Raw genomic sequence first — 15986 nt, 5'->3', positions numbered from 1 at the left:
ACCTCTACTCTGGCCAAGGATAAATGTGTACTATGACTGGCCAAGCCTGACGTAGACCCATTCCTGTGGCCAAACATCAATGGAGCAGGGGAGAGGCGGTTCCCCTACAGCAGGGAGATCCCATTACCAAGTCAACAGTACTGGACACAACATTAACAGCCATCTACTATGGTGGCAGAGCCACATTCAGACAATAGCCTTCCCTAATTTCAAAGCCTTTGCCTGTTCTATCATCCTGCACTGATTCCAAGCATGGAGCACAACTAGGATGGCAAACAAATTGCTTCTGGAATGATAGAATGATAGAATATCAGCTTTATTAGTCAAGGCCATGTCTGACTTTTCTTCAGTACCTAGCACATCTTGGGCACTTGACTAATGTTTATTGAATGAATGACAACAGCAGTTGATTGATAGGAAATGGTAGGGTTCTGAGTCCCTACCAGGAATCAATAGTAAAGAAGGGTGAGACTGATGACTGATGGGGCCACAAGTGGATGTGGATGGTGGCTGTATTTAGTATTTATTTGCTGACCCTGCTCTGTAACCAAGGCTCGGCATGGCAGGATCATCACTTCTTGTAATCTGGTAGTGTTGCTGCTTAATACCAAGTGTCATTCCTTAGAATACTGTGTGTCCAGCTCTGCCAGAGGACAGTGTGCAATTCCTATTGGCCTAGTGGCATTGAGCCACCACTAGTAGGCTGCCATTCTCAACCTAATGCAGGCAGTCTGCCTTGGGCCATCCACACTTTTTCACACTTGTCTTCTTCATGACCAAGGCAAGCACTGGTGGGTGAATACTGCAGGGGACAAAGGGCAGGGGGGAGGGGGAAGGAGGAGATTGCCAAACTGGGAGACAGAAGACAAGAGTGGTTCTAGTTCGCTTTTGGCTGGTAACTTGCTCAGTGACCTGGACAATGGTATTTGGGCCTCCGTTTTGTACTCAACTCATGTTCATTACTCCACCTTGATGTAATGCCCAAAATAAGCCTGTGAGGTAGGTACTACTCCGTCCATTTTACATATAGAGAAACTGAGACCCCAGGAGATCAAAGCGATGTGTCTGAGCTCCCCTGTTGGGAGGTAACATGGCTAGGAGTCAATTCTGGGACTTCTTACCCCAGTGACTGTACCCCACCCATTGCATCACTGCTGCATCTCCGGGGCCTTTGGCCACAGAGCTCAGCTACAGGGTCTGTGAAAAGAGGGTGTCCCCTTCTAGCCTGCCCCTTCCTTGAAGAGAGAGAGGACTGAGAGCCCAGTGCTGCCTGTTGGAGAAGGTGTATGTTTCTCCCCTTGTACTGGAGGTTTAAGAGAATACCCTCACCATCACTGGCATTGCTGCCAAAGAATCTACAGATTCCTGGTTGCCAAGGTGATTCGAGGGACTGCAAGGAGGATGGACTTGGCAGGAAAGGCTCCCTGGTAGCTCCGTAGAGTTCTGAAGATGACGTAGGCCTGCCCTGGCAATTGTGAGCCTCTGAGTGCAGTCCATGTGCTGAATGTCCACTCTCCAAGGGCCAGCAGGCAGACAGCACAGCACCCTTACAGGCTATCAGCAGACATCAGAAAAGAGGGAGGAAAATGGGGAGGAGAAACGTGAGAGCTTTAGGCACTTAAATATGTGTTGAATTGTGAAGACTTATTCAGAGATGTGATCAGATGGTAATCAAAGGGACCCACTACAATGCTATGATTTATGACACACCTACTGTGTGCATGAGGTCATTGACCCCTCCCTCTTGTCTCCACAGCACATTATTTATAGCATCCTTATTTATATCATCTGTTTGCCTGGCTGTTGTCTCCCACTAGCCTGCGAGCTCCTCGAGGCTATGGGCTCTGTGCTGTTCCTCTGTGCATCCCCAGAGTCTAGCAGACAGGCTGGCACTAATATGGGCCTGGGAAACATTTGATGAATGAATAAACGTGCTGTGTAAGTACACAAACAAGAGCTCATCCAGGCTTTCTGACTCTGAGTCCACAAATGGATCTCCCCCACCCTTTTGATCTCCTACAAAAATTATTGCTTGGCAATTAATTTGACACTCCTATGCTGACTTGCACCATCTCTGGAGTTGTTGTATTATGCCATAATTTGAAATTTTTATTGTTATTAAACATTTCTCATGAGGATTTATGTCTTGTTTTCCTAACTAGGCTGTAAGCTCATTCATTCATGCAATAAGCATTCGCTGAATTACGCACTGGGCATTGTTACATAGGCTATCCACTTTAAGCCTCCCTCCTTCTCCATGAAAATATTCATTCAGACCCTACTGTGTGTGTCACAGACACCGCGCTCAGTGTCGGGTATCACTGGTCCTAATAGAATTCAATCTCAAATGCCTTTAAGGGCTACGTTATTGGCACAACAGGTGAAGTCGCTGACTGCTAAGAGGGAGTGAGTGTTTGGACAGGTGTCTGCATATGGCCACGCAAAGGTGCCCAGATGACAGGGTAGGATGGGCCGAAATCCAGTCTGCTCTATACTCACCAAACCGTGTACTGGGGTAGAGGGTGAGGTCTAGCTGCAGCTAGAAACAACCTTTCCTTCACTGGAAGTCACTTCCACTTGCCAAGCCTGTCCTTGAGGCTACAACTGGCCAACAGGGCTTTCTCCTCCCCAAATCTGCACAAGGGCACTGCATATCTAAGGGACAGCCTATTATCCGTGGTATGTGTTGGCATTAAAATTCAATTAAATAGGTGGCTACCCAAATGAAATTCTTCTGTATAACATATTCCACTTGGAGCAACCCTAGATTCTAATTGATTCTTTAAACAATGCTACAAAATAGACATTAGCTGCTTAATCTCGAAGTTGGGACAGCTAGAGCCTCAAAGAGTCCAAATGACATCTGTGAGGTGACAGCCGAGGATGTAAGGCGCAAAGGTGAAGTAGGAGTTGCGAGAGCCTCAGCTGGAACCCAGCTTCGGTAAAGTTAACAGGTCCCGGGTCCCTCCCGCTTGAGCGGGGAGCTCTGCCAGGCCTCCAAGAATCCGTGCCGGACTTTGCTGGGGCCAGAGAAAATGTGCTGATTCGGATTTTAAGCGTGCGGGGTCGTCACAGGGAGGCCTCACACCAGCACCCCGCCCCCCACGCACACAGGCACGCAAGGATAATGCAGGGATCCCCAGGACAGGCACGTATAGGCGCTCCTGTCGGGCCACCGCGACTGTGGGTCTCTGCACACCAGGAGGAGTCGGAGAACCCCGCAAAGGAGCAGCTGTGTCTGTCAGCCTCACAGGCAGTGACGAGTCGCTGCAGACAACAGACATGCCGGGGGCACCAAGGACCCATTCTGTTTACTTTGCCTCCCTACTGCTCAGTTGTTCAGTCCAATCTGTTTCAGGAGTTCAGTCACGGAAGAGAGTGAAAAAGAAAATCCTTTAAACCAACTGGCCAAGATATTTCGCAGGTCTAGTTGGGGGCTTTTTGGAAAAAATGAACGGAATATGGTTTCCAAGGCCACCAGCTAAATAAGGGCTCTACTTTCAGTTCCGCCTTTAAATCACTGTGTGGCTGAGGGCCAGGCGCTTGCCCTGTTCAGGCTCAGGTTCTTCTTTATGAACATGCGGCATTGGACTAGGTGGAGTCCGGGGCTCCTGGCAGTTCTGTGGTCTATGGTTTAATGATTCTTGGCACAAATGAACACAGGGAGAACACCAGGTATTAAAGGGAGACCGGCCACCCAGCAGAGAGGACAATTTGGTAGTTGGAGAGAGAGCCCAGATCTCAAAGACTGTCAACTGTGATGGAATTGATTGAATTTCCTTTTTGATACTTCTACGGGGAGAGGGGTGTTTTCAGTTAATGTGAGTTCATAGGTGTTGGGGGGATCCATGGAAAGGATTATGCCCTTGGGGATCTGACGCTCTAGCTAGAAAAGTTATCAGTGTCCTGTGTTAACAGGTTAAAGATTTTGAAATAAAAATATTCTGGGTTCAATTTCTGGATTTGCCCCAAATACTCAATAATTACTGAATGAACAAGCTCACTGTGTGTCCTTGAGCGAACTGCTTAACTTCTCTGAGCGGTGGTTTCCCCTATTGTTAAAATGGGACAATAACAATGTTGGTCTAATAGGACTGTAAAATTAAATGAGATGATTTAACTAGCCCATAGTGGACATTCAAAAGTAATAGTTTTCTTCTTTTCTCTTTCCTTGAAGAGGGACAACATAAAATCACAAAAAGCTTCAACAAGCTGGAGCAGAGATAAAGGACGCAGAGACGGAGCAGTGTGTACACAGACATCGCACAGGATTTGGTGCATCAGGAAAGAGGGCAGGCTTTCACGGAAGCTTCTTATGGAAGAGGCTTGCAAATAGTTAACCCCAAAACTGGGCAGTCATGGTCCCCAGTCCAAGGCATAGCTGAACTGTCTTACCCGGGCTGCCTGGCCAGGTAAGACCTGAGGAATGGGTAAGCAGAGGGAAACCACTGCTCTCTGAAGACAAACCCTCTCCTAAGAGAGAAAAGGAAGAAGGATCTGAACTGACCATGCCTAGTTATTATTCGTAAATTCATATTCAGAAAAATTACTTTAATTCTTCTAGAGAAGGACAAATAAAGGCCAGGAGCATGCAAAGAGAAAATAAAATCTTCTTCTTACAAAACAGGAGTAAGGAAAAGATGCTTCTCTGACTCTAACAACAACCCTCAGACAAGCTTACAAACCCAGTTTGAGGAGAATTTGAATTCCCCAGATATCGCCCAGATAGAATTTACCAAAACTGTCTATGGACTCATCACTTCCCCAAAATATTGATTTTGAGTTCACTATGAAGCATTCAAGTAATGATATCTAAGTGGCAACTGGGTCCACATGCCTGTGACACCAGATTTAGGTCTGGGCATAAGATACCATCGTAGGAGTCATCAATCTATAGAGGTAATTAAACACATGGAGGTGATCAGACTTCTCAGAAAGTGGGTCCAGTAAGAACAGAATAAGATAGAAAAAGAGGAAGAGCCTGTAGAGGGCACTGAGGAGTGACCAGAGAGGTAGGAAGAAAGCCCTGAGAAGGATTAGCTTTGTAGCCAAAGCAAAGGGAGGTTTAAATGCCACATGTTAATGAGGGATCAAGCTCAAAATAAAGATTGACAAAAGGCCATTGGATTTCAAGTGTGTAAGCCAATGAAGAGCCGTTTCAGAGGGGGTGATAAGAGTAGAAGCCAGAACACAGGAGGCGACTGGGAGGTGAGCCGTACTTGCAGACAAATTTCAAAGAGTGTAGTGGGGAGGAAGGGTGGAGAGGTAGGGCAGTGGTTGGATGTACAGGTTAAGTTCAGGAAAAACATTTTTCTTGCCTTTAAAATATAAAGCTACTTAGCCATGGTGAGGGGAAGAAGCCAGTGGAAAAGGGAAAGATGAACGTGTAGGGAGAGGTAATGCTGGGGAAAGCGAGGTCTGTGAAGAGTCACAAAGATGAACTCCACAGTCCATGTGAAGAATCAGAGGGGGGCACCTGGGTGGCTCAGTCGGTTAAGTGTCTGACTCTTGATCTCTGCTCAGGTCTTGATCTCAGGGTTGTGAGTTCAAGCCCTGCATTGGCTCCATTCATGGAGCCTACTAATAAAAATAAATAAATAAAAATTTAAATATTTAAAAAAAAATTGGGAACATGGCTTTGGAATCAGGTAGATGAGATTCAAATCAACTTCCTAGTGGTCTGAATCCCAACAAGTTATTTAGCATTCCACCTCCTCCCGCAAACTCAATTTCCTCTGCCAGCTGGGTATAATAAATAATATCTTCCTAGAGCAGTCATTAGGGCTGTGAACAAATATTTGATTCTCTCTTTCCGGGCATGTTAGGATCATACTTTCTCATCCCAATTAAGCTCAGGCAAGGCCTTCTGACTCATTTTGTTCAACAAGATATGGATAGAAGTGATGGGCAGTCCTTCCAGGTAGGAGCTTTGGGAGTCAGTGTGGACTTCACTATGGTCTTTTTTTCCCCTCTGCTGTAACAGCTTCAATGCTTACAGTGGCTGCCCTATCACTCTGAGTCTCAAGGTCCAAATAAATAAAACATTGTGTACGGTTACCAACCAACCTGTGATGGACATGTGGCATGAATAAGAAATAAATTTTTGTTGTTTTGAGCCACCTCAATTTTAGATAAGCTTGTTACTGAAGCATCATCTACCCTATCCTTACTGGCAAACTACTTGTAAAATTACTGTGAGAGTTACATGAGAAAATATGTAATAGAGCCTAAAGAACAAGATAATATGGAAAACAAATCACTTCGTAAATGATTCGTTGCACCTGTTGGGAGCTATACACAATGATCTCCACTGACAAGCATTTGAAGTTGTTTATAGGATGCAGAAGTATTTTAGTTGTAATTGAAGAGAGCTAACATTTATTGAACAATTACCACAAGCCAAAAAGTCCTTGTGCTGGTTTGCTTCTTTTCTCTGTTACTTATTTTCTCTCTCCCGTGATTATTTCTGGTGATTATTTTCAACCAACTGGATCTTGCACACCTGGACTCTTGTGTAAGAACAGATCCTAGAAATCACCCAACACAATCTCTACTCAATGTCAGAGCTCCCTTTATAATTTCCCTGACACATAGTCATCCAAATTTTGCTATACCACTCTCAGTGACAGTTTTCTTACTATCTTTTATAGCAGCTGCTGGACCTTGAGTTCTAAGGGACCACATTTGCCTTGTTCATCCTGGAATTGCCCATGGCCAACTCAGTACCTAGAAACAGTGGAAAGCCCATAAATATGTATTAAAGGAATAAATGACCACATGCACAAACTTTTTGATAACAAATTTTTAGCTTCCTCATCTGTAAGATAGTGATGATAATACTAATCTCAGAAGACTTTAACAAGTTAACATGTGCATGTGAATGCACCGGTACACTGGAGAAGCTCTATTTGTGTTAATTCCCATCCCTGATTTCACTTCTCCTTCTTAAACAGAGTGAAAAAAATAAGCTAATGCTGCAAAACAAACTGAGCCATTCACTGGTCTTCCGACTAATTCCCCGTAGCCAAACTTATGAGTAATTCCTGGAAAAAAGGCATGACATGTGTGGCAAGCACTGAAAATTATGGAGTCACAGATTTCAGGAGGCAATATTGGTTCAGTCGTGAGGAATTCAGCCTCTTGAGTCTGACAGATCTGGATGCAAATCCACTTCTTGTGGACTGTCTGACCATACAAGTTCCTCATATTTACCAGCAGCCATCAACATTCTTATCTTTACATGGAGCTATCTCACAGGGTTGTTGCAAGTTTTCATGAAAATTGATGTTAAATACTTAGCACTGGGCCTGGAACATAGGAAATCTATTTAATGTAAGATATCAGTGTCACTAGATTAGAGCATTAAGACAATGTAGAACCCTTCTAGTTTAATCCTGAATCAGCTCACAAGTGCTAGGAAATTAGATCCTGTCAGCGATGTGTTGACATTCACCAACTCACTTCCATAAGTCAATATAATCTGTCACCCAGTCTATCCTGATGTATTAGGGTAACATTAGCTGCTATAACAGAGAAATCTAAACTGTATATGGCTCAGATACAATGGAAATTTATTTCTTATTCAAGTTCCTAATTGGTGAGTGGCTTTCAAGTGGTGAGGTAGGGATATAGGTTACCTCTGTCTTTGACACTTGGTTTCCAAGGACACCAATCTTGTTTACATGAAGTCATTAGAAAAGGAAAAAGAGAATGAAGAAACTGTATTTGCTTATTATCTTGACGTGGAAGTAAAAAATTTCTTCTCACATTCCATTGGTGAAAATGAATCATATGGCACCTCCTAAATATAGGGGAGCTGGCAAATATAATGGCTACCTGGCTTGAAAACTATTTCCCAGTTTATACTCTATTCTACATCTATGAAAGGGTGATCATGCATTTTGATGGCCATCTAGCCATATCCTTCACAACTGATAGACCTACTGTCATCTATATTTTCTTTGCTGTTATTTGCACAGTCCTGGAAGAAAGATTTTAATTTAAACATGGGCAGCCCTAAAGTGTTAATACCATGTGGCATAACTCATAAAAATTTCAAATAAATTTTATGATGGTGGCAAAAGTAGAATATATAACGTGTCAGGAACACAGAGGAGACAGTTATAGAGGGAAAGAGAGAAAATTAGAATTGGTAGAGTTAGGAGAACACACTTTATACATACAATACAGCATATAAGGTTTCCATGAACCCTATAGAGAAAACATATCCCCCATCCAATAAGCAATGAAACAGGCTCAGGGAGGGGGCATGGCTTGCCCAACGTCATGTAATATAAAACTTCAGGGCTCAAACTCAAACCTACAATGGTCTAGCTACAAAGCCAATGCTGTCTCTTTCTCCATATGTGAATGTAAGAGGAGCCTCTTAGTTTAAATAGTTCAGTCCTCCTCCCCGGCCTGCTCTCTCCTGCAATTACTCAAACTTTCACCAATTCTTTTTCCTCCAGGGAGAGTAACTTTGCAAGTGCTTTTAATTCCCACTTCTATTGGCAATGTGTTATATATCTTACCCATAGATAAAATGACAAGCACAATCTACCCTTACTCTAATTTTATTGACTCCTCTAATCAAAACCATTTTTCCATGTTGCACAAAGGGACATTAAAAATTAAAAATTCTCTTTACAGTGGAATCTATGAATATTCCCTTGAAATATTCCCACTTGAAATGGCCTAATATCTGCCTCCTCTCTCAGCCAAATCCCAACCACATTTTGTCAGCAAAGTCCCCACCATTTTGAATAGGGAAAAAAAAGAGCAATAGGCTCAGAATTACTGGAATCAGAGTGTGGAATTCTACACTGGGAATTTGGCTTTACCTCTTTAATCCAGCTTAAGATCCTGCTTTGAGAGATAATAACAATAAAAAAAATTAGCTTCATTTGCTATAGATGATTTATTCATAAATGATTCATATTTGTCTAATAACTTGTACCCACCCCTCTCATCCAGGAGGCACCCATCAGCTACAAAGAGCCAACTACTGAATTTGACTCTGACAGATGCTTATATTTGATCACTCCAATTTATGGAATTTCTCTGTCTCTACACACGCGCACACACACACACACACACACACCAGAGAATCTAGTACAATTCATGGGGAGCATTAATTAGTACATATCAAATGTGAGCTTGACAGGGCTATGATTTAAATACAAAGATGCCTGAAGAATTATGATTCAATATTTGAGCTCTAAGCTTGTCTGATGCTATTCTATCCACCTGAACAAATTTGGCCTGATATCCTCCCTTCTCTGCAGCTGGTGGGTCTAAAGGGGGCTATTCTTTGGGGGGAAAGCGTGGGGAAGATTTCCACACATTGCTCAGCAAGGTGAAAGACAACTGGAACTAAGGGGTAGGCTCCTCCACCCCTCCCAATGCTGTCAGGAAGTGTGGTTCCAGGAGCAGAAGAGAAACACCCAATCAGCTGGTGTCCCATGGAAACTCCCATCCAGAATCTGACTTCCTCATTGTGGAACACCCAGTACATACGTGTTGACTCTCCTCAGCATCATTCATTTTCTTCATCAGAGAGATGAAAATTCCTACACCTCATGAATGTGTTATGTATTTGTAAGAGTTTACACATTTAGGAGATCACTTATGCCAGGCCCCGATCTAGCATTTGCATGCAATTTCTCACCCATTCCTCTCAAGAACTCCATGAATTCATGGATGAAAGAGGAAACTGAAAAGCAGAGAATTAATGGATTTTCCCTAGGGTACCAAACTAGCAAACTATGAAGTAAGGATTCAAGCAGTAGTCCATGCTCTTACTTTATCCCATCTTCTCTCCTGGTTTGAAATGGAAGCTGTTCAGTTTAAATCAAGGTAAGTAAAAAAGGGAATTTATTGTTTCTCTCAACTGAGTATCTGGCATTTGGTCTGGCTGGATAAAGATGCTCAAAAAATGTCATCAGAGTTCTTTCTTTCTCTGCTTTTCTTATACTCCTGGCACATTGATCACATTCTTCCTACTTCCATGGGGTCAGCAAAAACAGCCACAAATGTCTCTAGCTTACATCAACTTTATCCTTCATGATATTAAAGAAAAGAGCATCTTCCTCAAAATAGCCTTTGCAAAAGTCCTGAAGAGTCTTAACTTGGCCTGCCTTGGCCCTACCTTGTCGCTTACTGTGGTCAGGGGAGGAATATTATGACCAGGCGGGAAATGCATGAAGTCACCCTTTCAGGAATCTCCTGGAATGAGAAGGAGTAGTTTCCCCAAAGAAAGGGATGCTGAGCAGACTTTGGTATATATCCTTCTCATAAGGATTAGAAAAGCATAAGGCACAATCCTAATGCACAATTCTTCTTATTTCATAACGCAAAGATGAGACAATTCCTAAAACCATTTTTAAAAAGGTTTTTGCTTCATGCATTAGCATGTGATATATTCAGAACATTCAGTTTGGAATCCCTTCTATTCCAAGAAATCTCAATTTTCTTACATTTCTATCTCCTAAACCTCCCTTTTGTAGTCCTTATCCATCCTGGCTGATATGAGGGTTATTTATGGCCATATTTGTCCATCTAGTTCTCCACCTCCACCTAAAGTCTGAATTGGGTAGGCACCTGATCTTACTGACATATAGCAGAGATGAAAGCTTGGGCTTTGCAATCAGAGAGATGTAGAGTTGAATCCTAGCTCTGCCATTGTGACCTGTATGATCACTTGAAGTTACCTACCTATTCTTAACTTCATTTTCCTCATCTACAAATATGGTGATAATAATATGTATCTTTCATTTTAAAAATTATTCTTTTATAACCACACTTCAATTTATAATGAATTTAAGGCATCCTATAAAAATGCTTACAATATAGCACAAAAACAAATATTAGGGCAGGAGAAATTATAAGTTACAGTACACATTTAAAACCTGAGGAAGAGATATAAATATATAGATATTCACAATTATTAAATTATAACAGATAGTACATAATTATTAAAACTTAGCTACATATTTCCTAAGAACAAAGAGTAAAGGGAAACTTTAGCACTTAAGTGATCTCTTCTCTATATGTAAAAGAAATACGAGGAAGAAACATTCCAGGTCCTTATGAAAGCAAATTCCTTCCTGGCACTTACTTCTGAATAAACACTCAGAAGGGTATTTGGGATATAAATGAGATCTTGAATAATATTTGTTAAGCCCTTGATTGACAGTTCAAAACAAATGATACCCAAAGACACGTAAATGGAAAGACATTCCATGTTCATAAATTGGAAGACTTAATACTGTTAAGACAGCAACATGACCCAAGGTAATCTATAGACTTAATGTGGTACCTGTCAAAATCATAATGGCATTTTCTTTAGAAACAGAAAAACTCATCCCAAAATTCAAATGGAATCTGAGAAGACCTCAAATAACCAAAATAATCTACAAAAGAAAGAACAAGGGTAGAGGTGTCATACTTTCTGATTTCAAAATTTATTACAAAGTTACAGTAATCAAAACAGTATCATACTGGCAGAAAGACATATAGATCAATGAAATAGAGTAGAGAGTCTAGAAATAAACCCCTAGATGTATGGTCAAATGATTTTTGACAAGGGTACTAAGACCATTCAATGTGGAAAGGATGGTCTTTTCAACAATTGATGCTGAGAAAAAAAATGGATATCCACAAAAGAAAGAAGTTAGAATCTTACCTGCACCATATACGAAAAGGAACTCAAAATGGATCAAAGACATAAACATAAGACTGAAAACTATAAAACACTTTGAACAAAACACAGGGGGAAAGCTTCATGATGTGAGATTTGGTGATGATTTCTCAGGATATGACCCCCAAAGCAGAAGCAACAAAGGTTGAAATAGGTAAATTGAGTTTCATCAAAATTTAAAACTTCTACACATCAAAGGAGAGCAATCAACAAAGTGAAAAAAGCAACCTTTGAGAGAAAGAAATTTGCAAATCAGATAACTGCTAAGGGTCGATATCTAGAATACTCTACAAATTAACAACAATACAATAAAACCCAAATTATACAAATAAAACTGAGCAGAGGACTTGAATAGACTTTTTTCCAAAGAAGACATACAACTGGCCAAAAAGTATATGAAAAGATGTTTGATACTAATCATTAAGAAAATGCAAATAAAAATCTCATGAGGGGTGCCTGGGTGGCTCAGTGGTGTTAAAGCCTCTGACTTCAGCTCAGGTCATGATCTCAGGCCCTACAATGGGCTCTCTGCTCAGCGGTGAGCCTGCTTCCTCTTCTCTGCCTGCCTTTCTGCCTATCTGTGATCTCTGTCTGTCAAATAAATAAATAAAATCTTAAAAAAAGAAATAAACAAAATAAAAACCTCATGAAATATCACCTCACACTCACTAGAATGGCTTTTAGTAAAAACAAACAAGAACCCAGAAAATAACCAAGTGTTGGTAAAGATGTACAGAAATTGGAACTTCTAGGGATGCCTGAGTGGCTCAGTGGGTTAAAGCCTCTGCCTTCGGCTTCCCTTCCTCTGTCTCTGCCTGCCTCTCTGTCTACTTGTGATCTCTGTCTGTCAAATAAATAAATAAAATCATAAAAAATATGTTTAGAAAAAAAGTAATTGGAACTTGTATACTATTGATAGGAATTTAAATGATCTAGCCACCTATGGAAAACACTGTGGTAGCTCCTCAAGAAATTAAAAATAGAATTGCTGTATGATGCAGCAATACCACTTCTGGATATGATATATATCCAAAAGAACTAAAGGCAGGGTCTTAAAAGAGATATTTGTATGCCTATGTTCATAGCATCATTAGTCACTATAGACAAAACATGGAAGCAAGCCAAGGAATGGTATGTCCATACAATATAATATTATTCAGCCTTAAAAGGGAAGAAAATATGGAACATGGCACTACATAGGACATTATGTTAACTAAAATAAGCCCATCATAGAAGACAAATATCATGTAATTCTACTATTTGAGGTATCTAGAGTAGTCAAATTCCTAGAAATAGAAAATAGAATCATAGTTGCCAGGGGCTGGAGGGTGAAAGAAATAAGTTGTTGAGTAGGAATAGTTTCAGTGTTTCAAGATGAAAAAGTTCTAATAATTGGTTGCACAACAATGTGAATATAGTTAACACTACTGAACTATACATTTAAAAAGGGCTAAGATGGTACATTTTATGCTGTGTGCATTTTATTACAACTAAAACTTTTTTAATTAAAAAAAAAACCCAGGTGCTTCTTAATGTAAATTTCCTTCTCTGTTCCTAGCTGAGTACTTTTCAGAAAAAAATAGGTAAATTCAGTTGGGAAGTTCTGGAAAAACTATACAGAGGAGACACTTTAACTATGTCACAAAGGACTAGATACAGATTTTCAGAACAGAGAACCAGCAGTGTGTATAAAGTGTGTGAGGGAGGAGTACATGCCTAAGGACCTGGGAGTCCAGGTGGTGAGCTGAGTGGAGAGTGATTGCTGATGAGGCTAGAGAGAAGCAGAATTTTTCTGTCCTGGCAAAGAGCTTAGACTTTCACCTGGAGGTTCCAAGAGTCTTGCTACTCACAAAATTGATCAGAGTCATCAGAATCATCATGTCTTAATGATTTGAGAACTGGCTACGTAGTACCTGAATTATCTAAGTCTTTTGTCATTTTCACTATGCTGTTTTTTTTTTTTCATTTCACTGATAATCAACATCATAAATATTACAGGGATAAGGAATGTTAGAGATCAGTAAATCATGAAATGTTGACTTGGTGGATAGGGTTAAGGGGACATTGCACTGAGTATATTTGGGGTGTGAACTCTTCCTATTTCGTGTGGGCGACTTTGTGCCCAGGCAAGTTTGCAGGAACCCTATATATACAAGAGGAATTCTCTAACTACTAGGGGAATAAGAAAGAGAATGGTTCAGAAACTTAAATCCTAGTCCTACCACTTAACCTAGTATCACATTGCCTGGGGTGAGTTTGCTATTCAAACATAATCTTAGTTGCAATTTGGAGATAAAGTTGAGATCCACAGAAACCCCCTGATCATGGCAGAAGATTCTTGCACTGGGAAATTCCTATGGCCTCTGATATTCAATTACCGTACAAGGAACTGGTGAGATCATCCTTAGAAACATCTGAATTCAATCCTTTTTTTTATGTACCCATTCAATGTCTCCTAAGGGTAGGGCACAGTTCTGGGAATTCAGAGATGAATACAGTCTAATCCCTGTCCTGAAGACCTCATGGTCTAAAAAAGGAAGACAGATAAACTAACAAATGATGTTCTTACCCAACATCACCAACATTATGTAAGGTAGAGTTCTAGAACTACCCCATCCTCCATGAAGCTTTCTTGATTTCTTGATGCTAGCCACTGGTGGTCTCTCTCTCTTATTAGCACTACGAGTAATTTATTCTCTATGCCACTCATCTGGACCCTGTGAAATGCTGCCCATTTATAGTTGTTGGAGTATATTCTTCAACCCACCACCTGGAGTGTACCTTGCTTCCCAACAAGGACTTTCTTATAGCAACTCATGAAGCTTACCTTTTCACATTCCCATGTGTTACTCTTACTGTACTTTTACTTGGAATAATCTTGCCTGCCCTCTCTTTCACCTCTTGGCAAACTCCCGTTCAGCTTTGTAGCCCAAGGTCAAAGTTTCTAGGCAATCACTCTCACCAATTTGTGGCTGCTTCATCCTCATCCTACTTCTATAGCATTTATTGCACTGTTTGAAACATATTCACTCCCATGTCTCTCTGTCCCCCACCCCTGGCAGGACTAGAAGTATGGTTTCTCATTTTATCAGGGATGCAGAATTTGGCAATGAATTTGTTAAGGTAAAGCAAACTGCTCTAACAGATAAACCCTAAAATCTCAGTGATCCAGCATATGTAAATTACAACCAAATTTTCCCAACCCGTGACAGTGGGGTGGCCGTGTTTCCTGCAGTCATTCAGGGACCAATCTGACTGCAGTTCTGCTATCTTCATGCCTTCCAAGATCTTCCCGGTGTCCTTGTTAAGCCACCGGATGGGTGAAAAATCACTGGAGGAGGCCCATCTCCTCCATGACCACCTTGGATCAGAAGAGCACACATGACCTCTATTCACATTCCTCTGGAGAGAGCTGGGCATGTGGCACCTCCTGGATGTGAGGGAGGCTGTAAACTGTAGGCTCTGACTATGCAGCCACTTCCCCGTGGTGATTCTACACTAAGCAAGAGGAGCAGGAATTTTTAAAGGACAGCTGATCATCTCTGCCAAGGATAGCAAAAATGGACTTTTTACACACATGCCCAACCTACTCAGAAGATGCTAGTGAACTTTCAACCCACAACATGAAGGGCGGTTTACCATTAAGAAAAAGGAAGTTGATGGGGGAAAAATTCTCAGATTCCTAAAAGGAACTTGGCAGAGAAAGCCTGCAAACAGTATGAGACAATAAAAGATAATGCTATTTAATTTGGTCCTGTAATTATAGTTACTTCTTCCCAAAGAGCTGAGAATAAACATTCTAATTACTCTACAGGTTATATGGAGATTAATAAGCCTGACTCCTTCAAATCTCTCCCTGCAGAAACACATAGCTCATAAACACAAAAGATCAGGACTAGACCTGACCAATTATTAGACCTATCTCCCTGGGTGGAAGAAAGAAAGAATTGTAAGGTGAGTGTCTAATTCACTCCATGAATTGTAATAAGCATTTTATATAACTCATTTAAACTAATTCTCAGAACAAATCCTTGAGCATGATATTACTCAGGATATTCCTGTCCCCACTGTATATGAGGAAACTGAATTTCAGAGAAGTGAAGATAGTTTCTCAAAGTGGCACAGCAGGGATTTGAGTCTAGGACACCAAAGCTCACAACCTTTCCACTGTACCAAGTTTTCTACAAGGAAACCTCAAAGATGTATAGGAGGTTTCTCTTCTCAGAACTCTGCCCATGGAGGATCCCTTGGTTGTAAATACACACCCTTCATACTTAGTTGCCCAAAT

This window comes from Mustela erminea, chromosome 10 (assembly GCF_009829155.1).
Source record: "Mustela erminea isolate mMusErm1 chromosome 10, mMusErm1.Pri, whole genome shotgun sequence".
Lineage (NCBI taxonomy): Eukaryota > Metazoa > Chordata > Mammalia > Carnivora > Mustelidae > Mustela > Mustela erminea.
This window is presented reverse-complemented; position numbering follows the sequence as displayed.